The sequence below is a fragment of the Oncorhynchus mykiss genome, chromosome 2 (genome assembly GCF_013265735.2).
Source record: "Oncorhynchus mykiss isolate Arlee chromosome 2, USDA_OmykA_1.1, whole genome shotgun sequence".
NCBI classification, from domain to species: domain Eukaryota; kingdom Metazoa; phylum Chordata; class Actinopteri; order Salmoniformes; family Salmonidae; genus Oncorhynchus; species Oncorhynchus mykiss.
In genome coordinates, this window is record NC_048566.1 from 103,468,573 (window position 1) to 103,487,165 (window position 18,593).

Here is an 18,593-nt window from a genome sequence, read left to right on the forward strand (position 1 = left end):
TCTGGTAATGAATGGCTGTTGAACAAGTTGAGGAGATTAAATTACTTGGTGTTAGATTGTAAACTGTCATGGTGAAAACGTATAGATTCAATGGTTGTAAAGATGAGGAGAGGTCTGGCCGTAATAAAGAGATGGGGAGAGGTCTGGCCGTAATAAAGAGATGCTCTGCTTTTTTGACACCACACTCCAAAAAGCAAGTTCTGCAAGCTCTAGTTTTATCTTATCTTGATTATTGTCCAGTCATGTGGTCCAGTGCTGCAAGGAAAGACCTAGTTAATCTGCAGCTGGACCAGAACAGAGTGGCACATCTTGCTCTTCATTGTAATCAGAGGGCTGATATACAGTGTCTTGCGAAAGTATTCGGCCCCCTTGAACTTTGCGACCTTTTGCCACATTTCAGGCTTCAAACATAAAGATATAAAACTGTATTTTTTTGTGAAGAATCAACAACAAGTGGGACATTTTTGAAATATCCAATACATTTTTTGAAATATCCAATAAATATTGGATATGCCTACCACTTTGAAGAGTGCTATTTATTTGAATTGCACATCCTCCAATTTCTCCAGATGTTGTCGACAGGTGTTCTGCTGACTGGACTCCCTAAGAAGTTTTTATAAGAAACATTAATGTGTTGAAAATCCCAAATTGTTTGCATAGTCAACTTCCACACAGCTCTGACACACACACTTACCCCAACAGACATGCCACCAGGGGTCTTTTCACAGTTCCTCAAATCCAGAACAAATTCAAGAAAGCGTACAGTATCATAGAGACTTTACTGCATGGAACTTCCTTCCATCTCATATTGCTCAAATAAACAGCAAACCTGTTTTAAAAAAAACAGATAAAGCAACACCTCACGGCACAACGCCTCTCCCCTATTGGACCTAGATAGTTTGTGTGTATGTAGTGATATGTAGGCTACGTGTTCCTTTAAAACAATGTAGGTAGTTCTGTCCTTGAGCTGTTCTTGTCTATTAACGTTCTATATTAGCTTTCATGTTTCGTTTGGACCCCAGGAAGAGTAGCTGCTGCTATAGCAACAAGCTAATGGGGATCCTAATAAAACAACAACAACAAACAATCTCTCTAATTTTTAAAGATTTAATTCAATCCAAATCAATAAACGTTAGTAATCTAAGAGGGGTCATTTTTGCTGGGCATACTAAGAGACAAGTAAATAACAGAATGACAACCGCAAGAACATACCACAGCATACCACTACCACGACATGACATTTAACACACAGAACAACTTCAGACTGGTCCATCTAGAACAACTTCAGACTGGTCCATCTAGAACAACTTCAGACTGGTCCAGCTAGAACAACTTCAGACTGGTCCAGCTAGAACAACTTCAGACTGGTCCAGCTAGAACAACTTCAGAACAACTTCAGACTGGTCCATCTAGAACAACTTCAGACTGGTCCAGCTAGAATAACTTTAGACTGGTCCAGCTAGAACAAATTCAGACTGGTCCAGCTAGAACAACTTCAGAACAACTTCAGACTGCTAGTGCAGTTACAATTCTCAATTGTTACATGATTGTAAATCTGATATTACTTATAAGTTACATACTCTTTATTTCACACATAAACATGTTTATATTGCCTGCTGTTTTGAAAACAAGGCCCCTCATTACAGACGTAGGCTCAAGTGGTTTTACTGTAGAGATAGCCAGACTGAAACCGTGAAGTGAAATGGAACGGAGTTTGGATTCAGGCTACTAATTCACCTCTGTTTGTGAGCGAAACTCAAAGACTTCTACACGGTCATTTGTACCAGGACATAGAGATAGAGAAAGATAGGGCCTACCCGGACAAAGAGCCAGCGGTCATTCGTACCTGTCTGTGTCATTGAAACCAGGGCAATGTTCCACACTGTTGCTCCTCTTTCAGCCAGCAACTTGAAGCTGCCTCTCTCTTACCATACACACTTACATACCAGGAGACAGAATACCGACTGTACATTGCAGTCAGTAAATGTTAAAAGGTATAACAATTTTGAAGAAGAAAAAGCTATAAATGCATGGATACTGGAGTATTTTCTTTTTCTAAATGTCTTTTCAAATGTGTCTCATTTCATGCAAGTCCCTCTGCCACTCTCATAGACTTGATGATTGAACTCTCTTTTTTGATACCCCCCCTTAATTTCTTAAATGTTGCCCACAAAGAATGTTAGTTTAAAAAAATGTGTTGTAATTTGACCATATACAGAGCATATTTGCAAAATAAAACTGAATTCAAACAACAAACACAACATAATGAAAGCCTGGTTTGGGTGTTAGATTCAGGACGTACTTCACTAGAATATGCTATACCCCGCCCCCGACCTTCTGGGTTCCGCCCCTTCCCTCCCGCAGGTTGCGTTACCTGTACTCACACCTGTCACTCTCCAGAGCTGCTCTCCAAAGCTTTATCTCCCTGCCTCCGGAACTGTCGTCCGTCTGGGCTACCCTACAACAGCGAGGACAAAACAACTATATACATTTACATACCACTTTGTTTTAATACCGCAACTTCCGATCGCTCTGGCATCAACCTAGGAGGTTAGAGTCAAGTCGGCTTGACCATCAGCGTCATTATCCACCTCATTTATACAGACGTATTGGTGAAGACATACATATTGGTTGTTGCAGTGAAATAATGGCACCTTGACCTCGTCCAGTCTATTCAGTGTTTTGGAGAGAAAACAAAGGCAACGCTCACTGGCAACGTTCGTCACCAGTGTCCCATCAATAGAAGAGAGAGAGAGAGAGAGAGGAGATTCAGCGCTGACTTGGTAAGACTATTTGACTATTACATGTGATATTGGACCGGTGTGTTTATCTATCTGTCCAGAGTTGTATGTCAATTGCAGGTGCATGTTTCTGGTATAGATAACGTCATGCATTTTACCCAAACCCTATGGCGTGCTATGTAGGGTTAATGTTTACCCTAATAATGGACTAAATGACCTTAACGCTACTCGTTATAGCCCAAAGACCGCTACATGTTCTGTTTAAAGGAGAATTGGAAGCCCAAACAGCCATAATACTCCATCTAAACGTGAATCGATTCTCAACTGCGGTACGGTTCTAGAAACATAAATCCCTGTACTTACATATCACATCAAATCATTTCACTGAATGCTAAATACGCACTTACTGTATACTGTTTTAACCGGGTTTAACACAGTTGCAGCCGACAGTATTTTTCAGTGACAACAGGTTTGGTGTCTGACGTTTACACACAGGTGTTGAGAGAAGCAGATAACTCATTAGCGCATGAAGTCAGTCAGTCCTCTGTCTGGTGTCTGTTTTCAGTAAACAAGCACCGTAACATGGAGATATGACCGTGGGGGAAACCCTAACCCTATACAAAGGTGTGAATCAATTTAATGTAATTATTTCTCGGTGACATGAAAGATAAGGTCTTCATGCTTCCTAAGCTAACACATAAGGCTTAAAATAAACGCCTGAAACTAGATCCCCTGCATACTGGTCTTGACAAGAAGAAACACTGTCAGGGGAGGTTCACTTCTGCACTGTTCAACCAACCTGGTCTCATAGCATTTCGTATTATTCTACACATAAATACGAAATACTCCATTTAGTATGATATGTTACCTTTCGTATGGTACGTATTCATTTGTGGATGTCCATCACCCATTTCATATGATATGCTACGAATTTGCAAAACATATGATAGGTATGTTTTGAATTCTACACTGAACAAAAATATAAACGCACCATATAACGATTTCCAAGACTTTACTGAGTTACAGTTCACATCAGGAAATCAGACTTTACTGAGTTACAGTTCACATCAGGAAATCAGACTTTACTGAGTTACAGTTCACATCAGGAAATCAGACTTTACTGAGTTACAGTTCACATCAGGAAATCAGACTTTACTGAGTTACAGTTCACATCAGGAAATCAGACTTTACTGAGTTACAGTTCACATAAGGAAATCAGTCCATTGAAATAAATTCATTAGGTCTTTATCTTTGTATTTCACATGACTGGGAATACAGATATGCATTCATTTGTCACAATAATATATATATATTTTAAAGGTAAGGGTATAGATCAGAAAACTAGTCAGTATTTGGTTTGACAATTTGCCTCATGCAGTGCTTTGCAAAGAGTTGATCAGGCTGTTGATTGTGGTCCCACTCCTCTTCAATGGCTGTGCAAAGTTGCTAGATATTGGCGGGAACTGGAACACACTGTCGTACACATCGATCCAGAGCATCCCAAACGTGCTCAATGGGTGTGAAATGTCTGGTGATTATGCAGGTCATGGAAGAACTGGGACATTTTCACCTTCCAGGAATTGTGTACAGATCCTTGTAACACGGGTCCATGCATTATCATGCTGAAACATGAGGTGATGGTGGCGGATGAATGGCACAACAATGGGCCTCAGGATCTTGTCATGGTATCTCTGTGCATTGAGATTAACCTCGTTTTTGAGCTAGTTTTAGGCTAGTAGTGATTTAACCTGAAAATAAAATGCATTATAATTGTATAGTTGTCGAAAATGAACACTCCTGTAGGAGCTTTTGTGAATAATTATGTAGTTAATGTATAATTCCAAACATAGGCCAATAATTATTCTGGATTTGATAAAAGTCATTTAGAAATGATTGATATATGACTAGTTGTCATATTAAGACAGAAAGCGTTGGTAACATTCTTCTCTGTATATCTATAGGCAGAGATATATATAAAACACATGGGACATTGGTTACATGGTGACAATCCTAGATCTGATATAAGGTTCAGGAACCTCTGATTATCTTTCTTCGCAAAATCTATTCCACTGACCGCCTTATTACGTGAGTCCAATGACCGTCAAAGGTTTATGTTTATGACAGTATTATGTCCAGGACATTGGTCTTGACAGCTATCTCTTCTTTAGTGTGTGTGTGTGTGTGTGTGTGTGTGTGTGTGTGTGTGTGTGTGTGTGTGTGTAGTTACACGGTAACAGAATTACGCTTTTACAAACAAAAAAATCATTGATTTTGAAGATTAACAACCATACAACTCTATGCACAGGGACTATTTTTTAACAATGTTCACTGAAAATTGACTTAGTGGAAGAACTGGTGCAGATGCACATTTTTGGCAATGGACTTAGGTTAAATTCTCCCTTCGGTTTTTATATCTGCTCCGGATTAAGATTGAATGATGTCTGCCGAAAGAACGGGGTGTCAGCTCTGACATGGTTGTCGCTAGTTACCCTAGCCACAAAGTCAGAAGGCCCGCCTACTCAACCAATCAGATGAGGGAGTGCGATGACGCGAATGCCAACAGGCTTGCAGGGGCAGACATTTATTTCTATAATCTATTGATTCGTCATTGATTTGGTTATTTGTTAGATATTGATTTGGTTATGTGTTAGATATTGATTTGGTTATGTGTTAGATATTGATTTGGTTATTTGTTAGATATTGATTTGGTTATTTGTTAGATATTGATTTGGTTATTTGTTAGATATTGATTTGGTTATTTGTTAGATATTGATTTGGTTATTTGTTAGATATTGATTTGGTTATTTGTTAGATATTGATTTGGTTATTTGTTAGATATTGATTTGGTTATGTGTTAGATATTGATTTGGTTATTTGTTAGATATTGATTTGGTTATTTGTTAGATATTGATTTGGTTATTTGTTAGATATTGATTTGGTTATGTGTTAGATATTGATTTGGTTATTTGTTAGATATTGATTTGGTTATTTGTTAGATATTGATTTGGTTATTTGTTAGATATTGATTTGGTTATTTGTTAGATATTGATTTGGTTATTTGTTAGATATTGATTTGGTTATTTGTTAGATATTGATTTGGTTATTTGTTAGATATTGATTTGGTTATTTGTTAGATATTGATTTGGTTATTTGTTAGATATTGATTTGGTTATTTGTTAGATATTGATTTGGTTATTTGTTAGATATTGATTTGGTTATTTGTTAGATATTGATTTGGTTATGTGTTAGATATTGATTTGGTTATTTGTTAGATATTGATTTGGTTATGTGTTAGATATTGATTTGGTTATTTGTTAGATATTGATTTGGTTATTTGTTAGATATTGATTTGGTTATTTGTTAGATATTGATTTGGTTATGTGTTAGATATTGATTTGGTTATTTGTTAGATATTGATTTGGTTATTTGTTAGATATTGATTTGGTTATTTGTTAGATATTGATTTGGTTATTTGTTAGATATTGATTTGGTTATGTGTTAGATATTGATTTGGTTATGTGTTAGATATTGATTTGGTTATTTGTTAGATATTGATTTGGTTATTTGTTAGATATTGATTTGGTTATGTGTTAGATATTGATTTGGTTATTTGTTAGATATTGATTTGGTTATTTGTTAGATATTGATTTGGTTATTTGTTAGATATTGATTTGGTTATGTGTTAGATATTGATTTGGTTATTTGTTAGATATTGATTTGGTTATGTGTTAGATATTGATTTGGTTATTTGTTAGATATTGATTTGGTTATTTGTTAGATATTGATTTGGTTATTTGTTAGATATTGATTTGGTTATTTGTTAGATATTGATTTGGTTATTTGTTAGATATTGATTTGGTTATTTGTTAGATATTGATTTGGTTATGTGTTAGATATTGATTTGGTTATTTGTTAGATATTGATTTGGTTATTTGTTAGATATTGATTTGGTTATGTGTTAGATATTGATTTGGTTATTTGTTAGATATTGATTTGGTTATGTGTTAGATATTGATTTGGTTATTTGTTAGATATTGATTTGGTTATTTGTTAGATATTGATTTGGTTATTTGTTAGATATTGATTTGGTTATGTGTTAGATATTGATTTGGTTATTTGTTAGATATTGATTTGGTTATTTGTTAGATATTGATTTGGTTATGTGTTAGATATTGATTTGGTTATGTGTTAGATATTGATTTGGTTATTTGTTAGATATTGATTTGGTTATTTGTTAGATATTGATTTGGTTATTTGTTAGATATTGATTTGGTTATTTGTTAGATATTGATTTGGTTATGTGTTAGATATTGATTTGGTTATTTGTTAGATATTGATTTGGTTATTTGTTAGATATTGATTTGGTTATTTGTTAGATATTGATTTGGTTATTTGTTAGATATTGATTTGGTTATTTGTTAGATATTGATTTGGTTATGTGTTAGATATTGATTTGGTTATTTGTTAGATATTGATTTGGTTATTTGTTAGATATTGATTTGGTTATTTGTTAGATATTGATTTGGTTATTTGTTAGATATTGATTTGGTTATTTGTTAGATATTGATTTGGTTATTTGTTAGATATTGATTTGGTTATTTGTTAGATATTGATTTGGTTATTTGGTAGATATTGATTTGGTTATTTGTTAGATATTGATTTGGTTATTTGTTAGATATTGATTTGGTTATGTGTTAGATATTGATTTGGTTATGTGTTAGATATTGATTTGGTTATGTGTTAGATATTGATTTGGTTATTTGTTAGATATTGATTTGGTTATTTGTTAGATATTGATTTGGTTATGTGTTAGATATTGATTTGGTTATTTGTTAGATATTGATTTGGTTATTTGTTAGATATTGATTTGGTTATTTGTTAGATATTGATTTGGTTATTTGTTAGATATTGATTTGGTTATTTGTTAGATATTGATTTGGTTATTTGTTAGATATTGATTTGGTTATTTGTTAGATATTGATTTGGTTATGTGTTAGATATTGATTTGGTTATGTGTTAGATATTGATTTGGTTATTTGTTAGATATTGATTTGGTTATTTGTTAGATATTGATTTGGTTATTTGTTAGATATTGTAAAACCAACTGTTAAAAATACTACTTTTCTTTCAGATGTTCCATTCAAACTCAGCTTGCAAGTTTATCATGTTAGTCCTCATTCATAGTTACTTGGAATTTCAACATTTCAATTTCACCTTTATTTAACCAGGTAGTCCAGTTGAGAACAAGTTCTCATTGACAACTGTGACCTGGCCAAGATAAAGCAAAGCAGTGCGACACAAACAACAACAACAGAGTTACACATGGAATAAACAAACATACAGTCAGTAACACAATAGAGAAAGTCTATATACAGTGTGTGCAAATGGCGTGAGGAGGTAAGGCAATAAATAGGCCGTAGTAGCGAAGAAATTTAGTCAATTAACACTGGAGTGATAAATGTGCAGATAATGATGTGGAAGTAGAAATACTGGAAATATTGGTGTGCAAAAGAGCAGAAAAGTAAATAAAACAATATGGGGATGAGGTAGGTAGTTGGGTGGGCTATTTACAGATGGGCTATTTACAGATGGGCTATCTACAGCTGCAGCGATCAGTAAGCTGCTCAGATAGCTGATGCTTAGAGTTAGTGAGGGAAATATAAGTCTCCAACTTAAGTGATTTGTGCAATTCGTTCCAGTCATTGACAGCAGAGAACTGGAAGGAAATGCGGCCGAAGGAGGTGTTGGCTTTGTGAATGACCAGTGAAATATACCTGCTGGAGCGTGTGCTATGGGTGGGTGTTGTGGTGACCAGTGAGCTGAGATAAGGTGGGGGTTTACCTAGCAAAGACTTATAGATGACCTGGAGCCAGTGGGTTAGGCAACGAATATGTAACGAGGGCCAGCCGACGAAAGCATACAGGTCGCAGTGGTGGGTACTATACGGGGCTTTGGTGACAAAACTGATGGCACTGTGATAGACTGCATCCAATTGGCTGAGTAGAGTGTTGGAGGCTATTTTGTAAATGACATCGTCGAAGACTAGGATCGGTAGGATAGTCAGTTTTACGAGGGTATGTTTGGCAGCGTGAGTGAAGGAGGCTTTGTTGCGAAATAGGAAGCCGATTCTAGATTTCATTTTGGATTGGAGATGTTTAATATGAGACTGGAAGAAGAGTTTACAGTCAAGCCAGACACCTAGGTATTTGTAGTTGTCCACATATTCTAAGTCAGAACCGTCCAGAGTAGTGATGCTAGTTGGGCGGGCAGCGATCGATTGAAGAGCATGCATTTAGTTTTACTCGTATTTAAGAGCGATTGGAGGCCACGGTTGTATGGCATTGAAGCTCGTCTGGAGGTTTGTTAACACAGTGTCCAAAGAAGGGCCAGATGTATACAGAATGGTGTCGTCTGCATAGAGGTGGATCAAGGAATCACCCGCAGCAAGAGCGACATCGTTGATATATACAGAGAAAAAGAGTCGGCCCGAGAATTGAACCCTGTGGTGCCCCCATAGACTGCCAGAGGTCCGGACAACAGGCCCTCTGATTTGACACTCTGTCTGAGAAGTAGTTGGTGAACCAGTCGAGGCAGTCATTTGAGAAACCAAGGCTGTTGAGTCTACCGATAAGAATACGGTGATTGACAGTCGAAAGCCTTAGCCAGGTTGATGAAGACGGCTGCACAGTACTGTCTCTTATCTATGGCGGTTATGATATTGTTTAGGACCTTGAGCGTGGCTGAGGTGCACCCGTCACCAGCTCGGAAACCGGATTGCACCGCGGAGAAGGTATGGTGCGATTCAAAATGGTCAGTGATCTGTTTGTTAACTTGGCATTCGAGGACATTAGAAAGGCAGGGCAGAATGGATATAGGTCTGTAACAGTTTGGGTCTAGAGTGTCTCCCACTTTGAAGAGGGGGATGTCCACGGCAGCTTTCCAATCTTTAGGGATCTCGGACGATACGAAAGAGAGGTTGAACAGACTGTTAATAGGGGTTGCAACAATGCCGGCGGATATTTTTAGAAAGAGAGGGTCCAGATTGTCTAGCCCAGCTGATTTGTATGAGTCCAGATTTTGCAGCTCTTTCAGAACATCTGCTATCTGGATTTGGGTGAAGGAGAAGCATGGGAGGCTGGGCAGGTAGCTGCAGGGGAGTGCAGGGCTGTTGACCAGGGTAGGGGTAGCCAGGAGGAAAGCATGGCCAGCCGTAGAGAAATGCTTATTGAAATTCTCGATTATTGTGCATTTATCGGTGGTGACAGTGTTTCCTAGCCTCAGTGCAGTGGGCAGCTGGGAGGAGGTGTTCTTATTCTCTATTGACTTTACAGTGTCTGTAGTGGAAATTTCCTGTATTTACCAAATCATGAGAGCAAACCACACACAAGTCAGAGTTATCATAAAGTCCATCTTTAATTATATGAGCTCCATCACAACCCTGTGACTCTCAGATCAATTCAGTGTCTATTTATGAATTCTCTGAGAGTGCTTACAAAACAGTTCTTAGTATCATTTATAGCCAAGACACACCCATTTCAACTCACATGACGAATAACAGATCTTAGGAACATTACAAAGGAAGACTTTACTTGAGAGAGGAGTATTCCATAGCCAGACAGCATTAGCTATAAATTATCGTTCAGTTTGCTCTCCTAAAACGAGGTTCTACTTCTCGTTCTTGGTACAACATAGTACCAAGACATTAAGTTATATATCAATTGTCATTTTAGACACTCCCATTCTGGACAAGCTCACGGAGACACAGTGACTGGCACACAGACATTGTGGAGACAAGAGATAATTGGTTCCCCCTCAATCATCCTTTAACATGGTTTAAAAGATATGTTTACATATGAAGCTTGACCTCTCCCCTCTCTGTGGCCCAAGTAACTGACCCCATGACAGAGAACAGATAACTGCAAACGGCCACCACTATAGTACAACAAGAATCATTCTATATGAGAAATAACTCACAAGCATATAATGAAAATAAAACATCTTATCTATCTTACCCAACTATTCTGATTAATCCCCAACATGTCCCAAAACTTTTTGGAGTTGGAGCTACAGGATGCACATTTCTGTTTGAAAAAACTAGTCTTTGCTTTCCTAACTGACTGTGTGTACTGGTTCCTGACTTCCCTGAAAAGTTAAATATCGCGGGGACGATGCTAGTGCAGTCCGCCACATGATGTTTTTGTGCTGGTTGAGGGCAGTCAGGTCTGGAGTGAAACAAGGGCTATATCGGTTCTTAGTTCTACATTTTTTGAAAGGGGCATGCTTATTTAAGATGGTGAGGAAATAACTTTTAAAGAATGATCAGGCATCCTCTACGGACGGGATGAGGTCAATATCCTTCCAGGATACCTGGGCCAGGTCGATTAGATAGGCCTGCTTGCAGAAGTGTTTTAAGGAGCGTTTGACAGTGATGAGGGGTGGTCGTTTGACCATGGACCCATTGCGGATACAGGCAAAGAAGCAGTACTCACCGAGATCCTGATTGAAAACAGCAGAGGTGTATTTGGAGGGCAAGTTGGTCAGGATAATATCTATGAGGGTGCCCATGTTTATGGATTTAGGGTTGTACCTGGTGGGTTCATTGATCATTTGTGTGAGATTGAGGGCATCTAGCTTAGATTGTAGGACTGCCAGGGTGTTAAGAATATCCTAGTTTAGGTCACCTAACAGAACAACCTCTGAAGATAGATGGGGGGCGATCAATTTACAAATGGTGTCCAGGGCACAGCTGGGAGCTGAGGGGGGTCTTTAACAGGCGGTGACAGTGAGAGACTTATTTCTGTAGAGATTCATTTTTAAAATTAGAAGCTCAAACTGTTTGGGCATAGACCTGGAAAGTGTGACAGAACTTTGCAGGCTAACTCCTCCCCCTTTGGCAGTTTTATCTTGACGGAAAATGTTGTAGTTGGGGGTGGAAATCTCCAAATTTTTGGTGGCCTTCCTAAATCAGGATTCAGACATGACATGGACATCAGGGTTGGCGGAGTGTGCTAAGGCAGTGAGTAAAACAAATTTAGGGAGGAGGCTTCTGATGTGACTGGGGAATAGGAGTGGAGCTAGGCACGGCAGGGCCTGGATTAACCTCTACATCACCCGAGGAGGAGTAGGATGAGGGTATGGCTAAAGGCTACTGGTTGTCTAGTGCGTTGGGAACAGAGAATAAAAGGAGCAGATTTATGGGCGTGGTAGGATAGATTCAGGGCATAATAAACAGACTGGTATGGTAGGGTGTGGGTACAGTGGAAGTACATCTAGGCATTGAATGACGATAAGAGAGGTTGCATCTCTGGACGCAGTAGTTATACTGGGTGAGGTCACACACAAGTGATCATAGGGTCCAGTGAACAGCAATAGATGAAACAGGGAAGCTGCTGGGCAGTCGTCACTACGCTAGCGGAGACACGGCATAAAAAAAAAAAAAAAAAAGTTAGCAGGCCGGGGCTAGTAGAAGCGTCTTCACCGATGTCCGGCAAAGGCCGGTTGAGGGCACAACGGGTGGAATTACGTCGACAGACCAGTCGTGATGGATTGGCGGGGCTCCGTGTCGACAAAGGGTCCAGGCCAGTTGACAAAAGACGTGTTGTAGCTGTAGTAATTTTGTTTGCTAGCCGGGAGATGCGCCTGGCTCGAGGCAACTGGTGCTATTTTCAGGACAAGGGTGTTAGCCACTATAGCCACTCGGTAGCAGCAAGCTAGCAGCGATGATCCAATGCAAAAGTCCAGAGCTTACGGCAGGAATCCAGTGGTAGTGGATTCTAGTCGTGTTAGTGAAGAGTCCGCGAAGCATCAGCTGTGTAGCCGAGTGATCATAGGGTCCACTGATCAGGCTGGGAGATGGGCCTGGCTCAAAGATAGCGTCGGGCTGGGCCACTCGGTAGCAGTTAGCTAGCTGTGATGAACAGGAGTAACGGTTCAAGGGCTTACGGCAGGAATCCTGTAGTGGAGAAAAAGCAGACTAAAAGCGGCTGGTGACTGTTCTAACACAGTTACGAGCTGAATATCAAAGCCAATTTATGCTTGATCCGCTAATGTGGTTGGAGGCTTCGTATGGAGGCTGTGACGCAATTGCAGAGCCTCCGGAGGCATGCAGAGGCCAAATCAAGCTCCGTACAGCATCACCGTGCGCCTATAAAATGTTGTGACAATGCGTAGGGCTACATACAGCTTCACACTGACATGATTGATTGACGGTAGGAGGGGGGGGGGGGGGGGTGGTACGTCCTGTATAAACACAAACTCACTTACCTGACAACTTCCTTCAAGCGCAAGAAGTATGAAAACCCTGACGTCTGCGGAAGCTGCATTGCAGTAAATGCTGTACGGCCTCTTCAGATGACGGATTGACCACGCAGAGCCTCTAACAGTAGATAAAGTCTCTGCATGGTCACTCTGTCAACAGTATGCCAGTGGAAGGGAGGACAGGTTTGTGACTATAAAGATTTCCCATTGTAGCACTGTAGCAGTAATTCCTTTACTGATTGTGTGTGTTGTTGTTAGTAATTCTGAGTTTTAATCACTTAATAATCATTCTTAAACAAAATTTAAATGAATAAAATCACTAACTAATTGGTAGGTCTGTTACTTGTTACTTCTGTGAACTCTCATTCTCCCTCAGTAGGGAGAGAAATGAGAAATTATCTTAATTAAAGATAAGTTAGTTTTCCGAATTACAAAACACAAGGCAATATTTCTTAAATGTACAAAAGGTAAACAATTTATCCAACTAAATACAAGTTGATATTAGTTGGCAGGGGTCTTCACCTCAACTTTATTGGGTTTTGATGTATTTATTTAACTAGGCAAGTCAGTTAAGAACAAATTCTTATTTACAATGACGGCAAGGCATTAATTAATAATAGCAAGGCAGCATGCAACATGACAACACAGCATGGCAGCAACACAACATGACAACATAGCATGGCAGCAACACAACATAACAACATGGTAGCAAAACAACATGGCAGCAGCACAAAACATGGTACAAACATTATTGGGCACAGACAACAGCACAAAGGGCAAGAAGGTAGAGGCAACAATACATCACGCAAAGCAGCCACAACTGTCAGCAAGAGTGTCCATGATTGAGTCTTTGAATGAAGAGATTGAGATAAAACTGTCCCGTTTGAGTGTTTGTTGCAGCTCGTTCCAGTCGTTAGCTGCAGCGAACTGAAAAGAGGAGCGACCCAGGGATGTGTGTGCTTTGGGGACCTTTAACAGAATGTGACTGGCAGAACGGGTGTTGTATGTGGAGGATGAGGGCTGCAGTAGATATCTCAGGTAGAGGGGAGTGAGGCCTATGAGGGCTGCAGTAGATATCTCAGGTAGAGGGGAGTGAGGCCTATGAGGGCTGCAGTAGATATCTCAGGTAGGGGGGAGTGAGGCCTATGAGGGCTGCAGTAGATATCTCAGGTAGAGGGGAGTGAGGCCTATGAGGGCTGCAGTAGATATCTCAGGTAGGGGGGAGTGAGGCCTATGAGGGCTGCAGTAGATATCTCAGGTAGAGGGGAGTGAGGCCTATGAGGGCTGCAGTAGATATCTCAGGTAGGGGGGAGTGAGGCCTATGAGGGCTGCAGTAGATATCTCAGGTAGAGGGGAGTGAGGCCTATGAGGGCTGCAGTAGATATCTCAGGTAGGGGGGAGTGAGGCCTATGAGGGCTGCAGTAGATATCTCAGGTAGAGGGGAGTGAGGCCTATGAGGGCTGCAGTAGATATCTCAGGTAGGGGGGAGTGAGGCCTATGAGGGCTGCAGTAGATATCTCAGGTAGAGGGGAGTGAGGCCTATGAGGGCTGCAGTAGATATCTCAGGTAGAGGGGAGTGAGGCCTATGAGGGCTGCAGTAGATATCTCAGGTAGAGGGGAGTGAGGCCTATGAGGGCTGCAGTAGATATCTCAGGTAGAGGGGAGTGAGGCCTATGAGGGCTGCAGTAGATATCTCAGATAGGGGGGAGTGAGGCCTATGAGGGCTGCAGTAGATATCTCAGGTAGGGGGGAGTGAGGCCTATGAGGGCTGCAGTAGATATCTCAGATAGGGGGGAGTGAGGCCTATGAGGGCTGCAGTAGATATCTCAGGTAGGGGGGAGTGAGGCCTATGAGGGCTGCAGTAGATATCTCAGGTAGGGGGGAGTGAGGCCTATGAGGGCTGCAGTAGATATCTCAGGTAGGGGGGAGTGAGGCCTATGAGGGCTGCAGTAGATATCTCAGGTAGGGGGGAGTGAGGCCTATGAGGGCTGCAGTAGATATCTCAGGTAGAGGGGAGTGAGGCCTATGAGGGCTGCAGTAGATATCTCAGGTAGAGGGGAGTGAGGCCTATGAGGGCTGCAGTAGATATCTCAGGTAGAGGGGAGTGAGGCCTATGAGGGCTGCAGTAGATATCTCAGGTAGGGGGGAGTGAGGCCTATGAGGGCTGCAGTAGATATCTCAGGTAGGGGGGAGTGTTTCTGATACTTTTTCTATTAGATGTTTTCTAAGACGCCCTTTTCCATTTGTTTATCCAGAAATCAAAGCCTTTACCAAATGTTTTTGATGGACACGGTTGAAAAATGTAGCTTTGCTTTCATTCCCCCAAAATAGACTCCTCTCTTTCATTTGAAACTGACTTTGATATGCTCCTATGCACTTCACATGTTGGTGCTCCTATGCACTTCACATGTTGGTGCTCCTATGCACTTCACATGTTGGTGCTCCTATGCACTTCACATGTTGGTGCTCCTATGCACTTCACATGTTGGTGCTCCTATGCACTTCACATGTTGGTGCTCCTATGCACTTCACATGTTGGTGCTCCTATGCACTTCACATGTTGGTGCTCCTATGCACTTCACATGTTGGTGCTCCTATGCACTTCACATGTTGGTGCTCCTATGCACTTCACATGTTGGTGCTCCTATGCACTTCACATGTTGGTGCTCCTATGCACTTCACATGTTGGTGCTCCTATGCACTTCACATGTTGGTGCTCCTATGCACTTCACATGTTGGTGCTCCTATGCACTTCACATGTTGGTGCTCCTATGCACTTCACATGTTGGTGCTCCTATGCACTTCACATGTTGGTGCTCCTATGCACTTCACATGTTGGTGCTCCTATGCACTTCACATGTTGGTGCTCCTATGCACTTCACATGTTGGTGCTCCTATGCACTTCACATGTTGGTGCTCCTATGCACTTCACATGTTGGTGCTCCTATGCACTTCACATGTTGGTGCTCCTATGCACTTCACATGTTGGTGCTCCTATGCACTTCACATGTTGGTGCTCCTATGCACTTCACATGTTGGTGCTCCTATGCACTTCACATGTTGGTGCTCCTATGCACTTCACATGTTGGTGCTCCTATGCACTTCACATGTTGGTGCTCCTATGCACTTCACATGTTGGTGCTCATGGGTCATTTTACATGTTGGTGCTCCTATGCACTTCACATGTTGGTGCTCCTATGCACTTCACATGTTGGTGCTCCTATGCACTTCACATGTTGGTGCTCCTATGCACTTCACATGTTGGTGCTCCTATGCACTTCACATGTTGGTGCTCCTATGCACTTCACATGTTGGTGCTCCTATGCACTTCACATGTTGGTGCTCCTATGCACTTCACATGTTGGTGCTCCTATGCACTTCACATGTTGGTGCTCCTATGCACTTCACATGTTGGTGCTCCTATGCACTTCACATGTTGGTGCTCCTATGCACTTCACATGTTGGTGCTCATGGGTCATTTTACATGTTGGTGCTCCTATGCACTTCACATGTTGGTGCTCCTATGCACTTCACATGTTGGTGCTCATGGGTCATTTTACATGTTGGTGCTCATGGGTCATTTTCTATGGAAATGAGTGACGTGATCCCCATTCGTCCCTATTTACGCCTAGTACTACAGCCTATAGCACCAACAAGCACCTGCTAGTTCCTATCTTGTTTTAATAATTATTGTTTTATACGGATTACGTAGGGTAAGAACTAAATTGCTGACTGAACAAATTAAAACAAAGCTAATATATATATATTTTTTAAAGGTACACAAATGGTCAGTGACATAGCCTATTAATAAATCGATTGTATTATTTTACATAGTTATCCTCATATATGAACTAGGCCAGAAAAATAGATGTTGTTTACTTTGTGGATCACAAAGAAAGTCCATTAAGCTAGCTAGGTGGATCACAAAGAAAGTCCATTAAGCTAGCTAGGTGGATCACAAAGAAAGTCCATTAAGCTAGCTAGGTGGATCACAGTGCAAACACATTATTGTAACTGCTTTATTACAAATCTGTTATTGTTCTCTGACCTATAAAATGTAAATGGCTATACAGTCGACCTAACCCCAACAAAGGTCATTGACTCAATCATCAATTAATGAACCAATCAATCATAGGCCCTTTTTATATCTGCAGTTGTCACAAAGTGCTTTTACTCCAACCTGGCCTTGACTCCATGCAAAGTGCAAACAAATTCACAAGGCCGTGCAAACATACTTTCTAGAACTGTATACACATAATACTGTATACACAAACTGTCCATACTTTATATACACACACACACACACACACACACACACACACACACACACACACACACACACACACACACAAATAAACCCACCATCATCACAACATAATGAATACAGGTTCAATGGAGTTGTTTGTTAATATTGGAACCAGATAACCCCTGTATCTTTTATCTGGTCTAAAATGCTTATTCAAGAGAAGGGGACAAAGTTCACATGGCTTTTATCTGCAGCAAACTCATCTGTTTAGTTTATATCGTTACATAATTGACCTAGCCAACTGTATCAATACCACTCTCTAATAGTTTACTTAGCCAGCTGTATCAATACCACTAATAAATGACCTAGCCAGCTGTATCAATACCACTCTCTAATAATTGACCTAGCCAGCTGTATCAATACCACTCTCTAATAATTGACCTAGCCAGCTGTATCAATACCACTCTCTAATAACTGACCTAGCCAGCTGTATCAATACCACTCTCTAATAATTGACCTAGCCAGCTGTATCAATACCACTCTCTAATAATTGACCTAGCCAGCTGTATCAATACCACTCTCTAATAATTGACCTAACCAGCTGTATCAATACCACTCTCTAATAATTGACCTAGCCAGCTGTATCAATACCACTCTCTAATAATTGACCTAACCAGCTGTATCAATACCACTCGACACAAGTAGCTAGCTACTAATATAATAATATATTTTATATATACTCTACTTGCACATTGATAATGCTAAGTGTTTAGCTATGGACTTGATTTAGTTTCTGTTGTGGTGGTGCGGGAATGTGGCTGTGTGTTTGCAGAAGAGAAATAGGTTCACATCGGTCGTCTAAGGCACCGCATCGCAGCGGTCTAAGGCACCGCATCGCAGCGGTCTAAGGCACCGCATCGCAGCGGTCTAAGGCACCGCATCGCAGAGGTCTAAGGCACCGCATCGCAGCGGTCTAAGGCACCGCATCGCAGCGGTCTAAGGCACCGCATCGCAGCGGTCTAAGGCACCGCTTCGCAGCGGTCTAAGTGCTAGAGGCATCACTGCAGATACGGTCTCGATCCCGGGCTGCGTTGCGACCGGGAGACCCATGAGGCGGCGCACAATTGTCCCAGCGTCGTCTGGGCTAGGAGAGGGTTTGGTTGGTTCGGCTGTCCTTGTCCGATTGTGCTCTAGCGACTACTTGTGGTGGCAAACAAAATAAATATATATACACATTAGTGTTTTCAATGTCTTCTCTTTACAGCGATAGCCATTTGCTTTCCAAACTATTATGAAATACTGTGATATGGGCCTCTACTTTTCATTGAGTCGCAACGCAGCAATCTATA

The 18,593-nt window shown here is 40.8% G+C and overlaps 1 protein-coding gene across 3 annotated transcripts in view; it reads left to right on the forward strand.

Annotated features, from left to right (window-relative positions):
* Nucleotides 1-2,360: 2,360 nt before the first annotated feature.
* Nucleotides 2,361-18,593, forward strand: part of LOC110502665 (epidermal growth factor receptor kinase substrate 8-like protein 2) — a 134,505-nt gene continuing 118,272 nt past the window's right edge. For all 3 annotated transcript variants that reach the window (XR_005039342.1, XR_005039343.1, XM_036961472.1), the window contains exon 1: nucleotides 2,361-2,783. The gene's annotated coding sequence lies outside the window, so the exon portion shown is untranslated. The remainder of the gene's footprint in view (nucleotides 2,784-18,593) is intronic.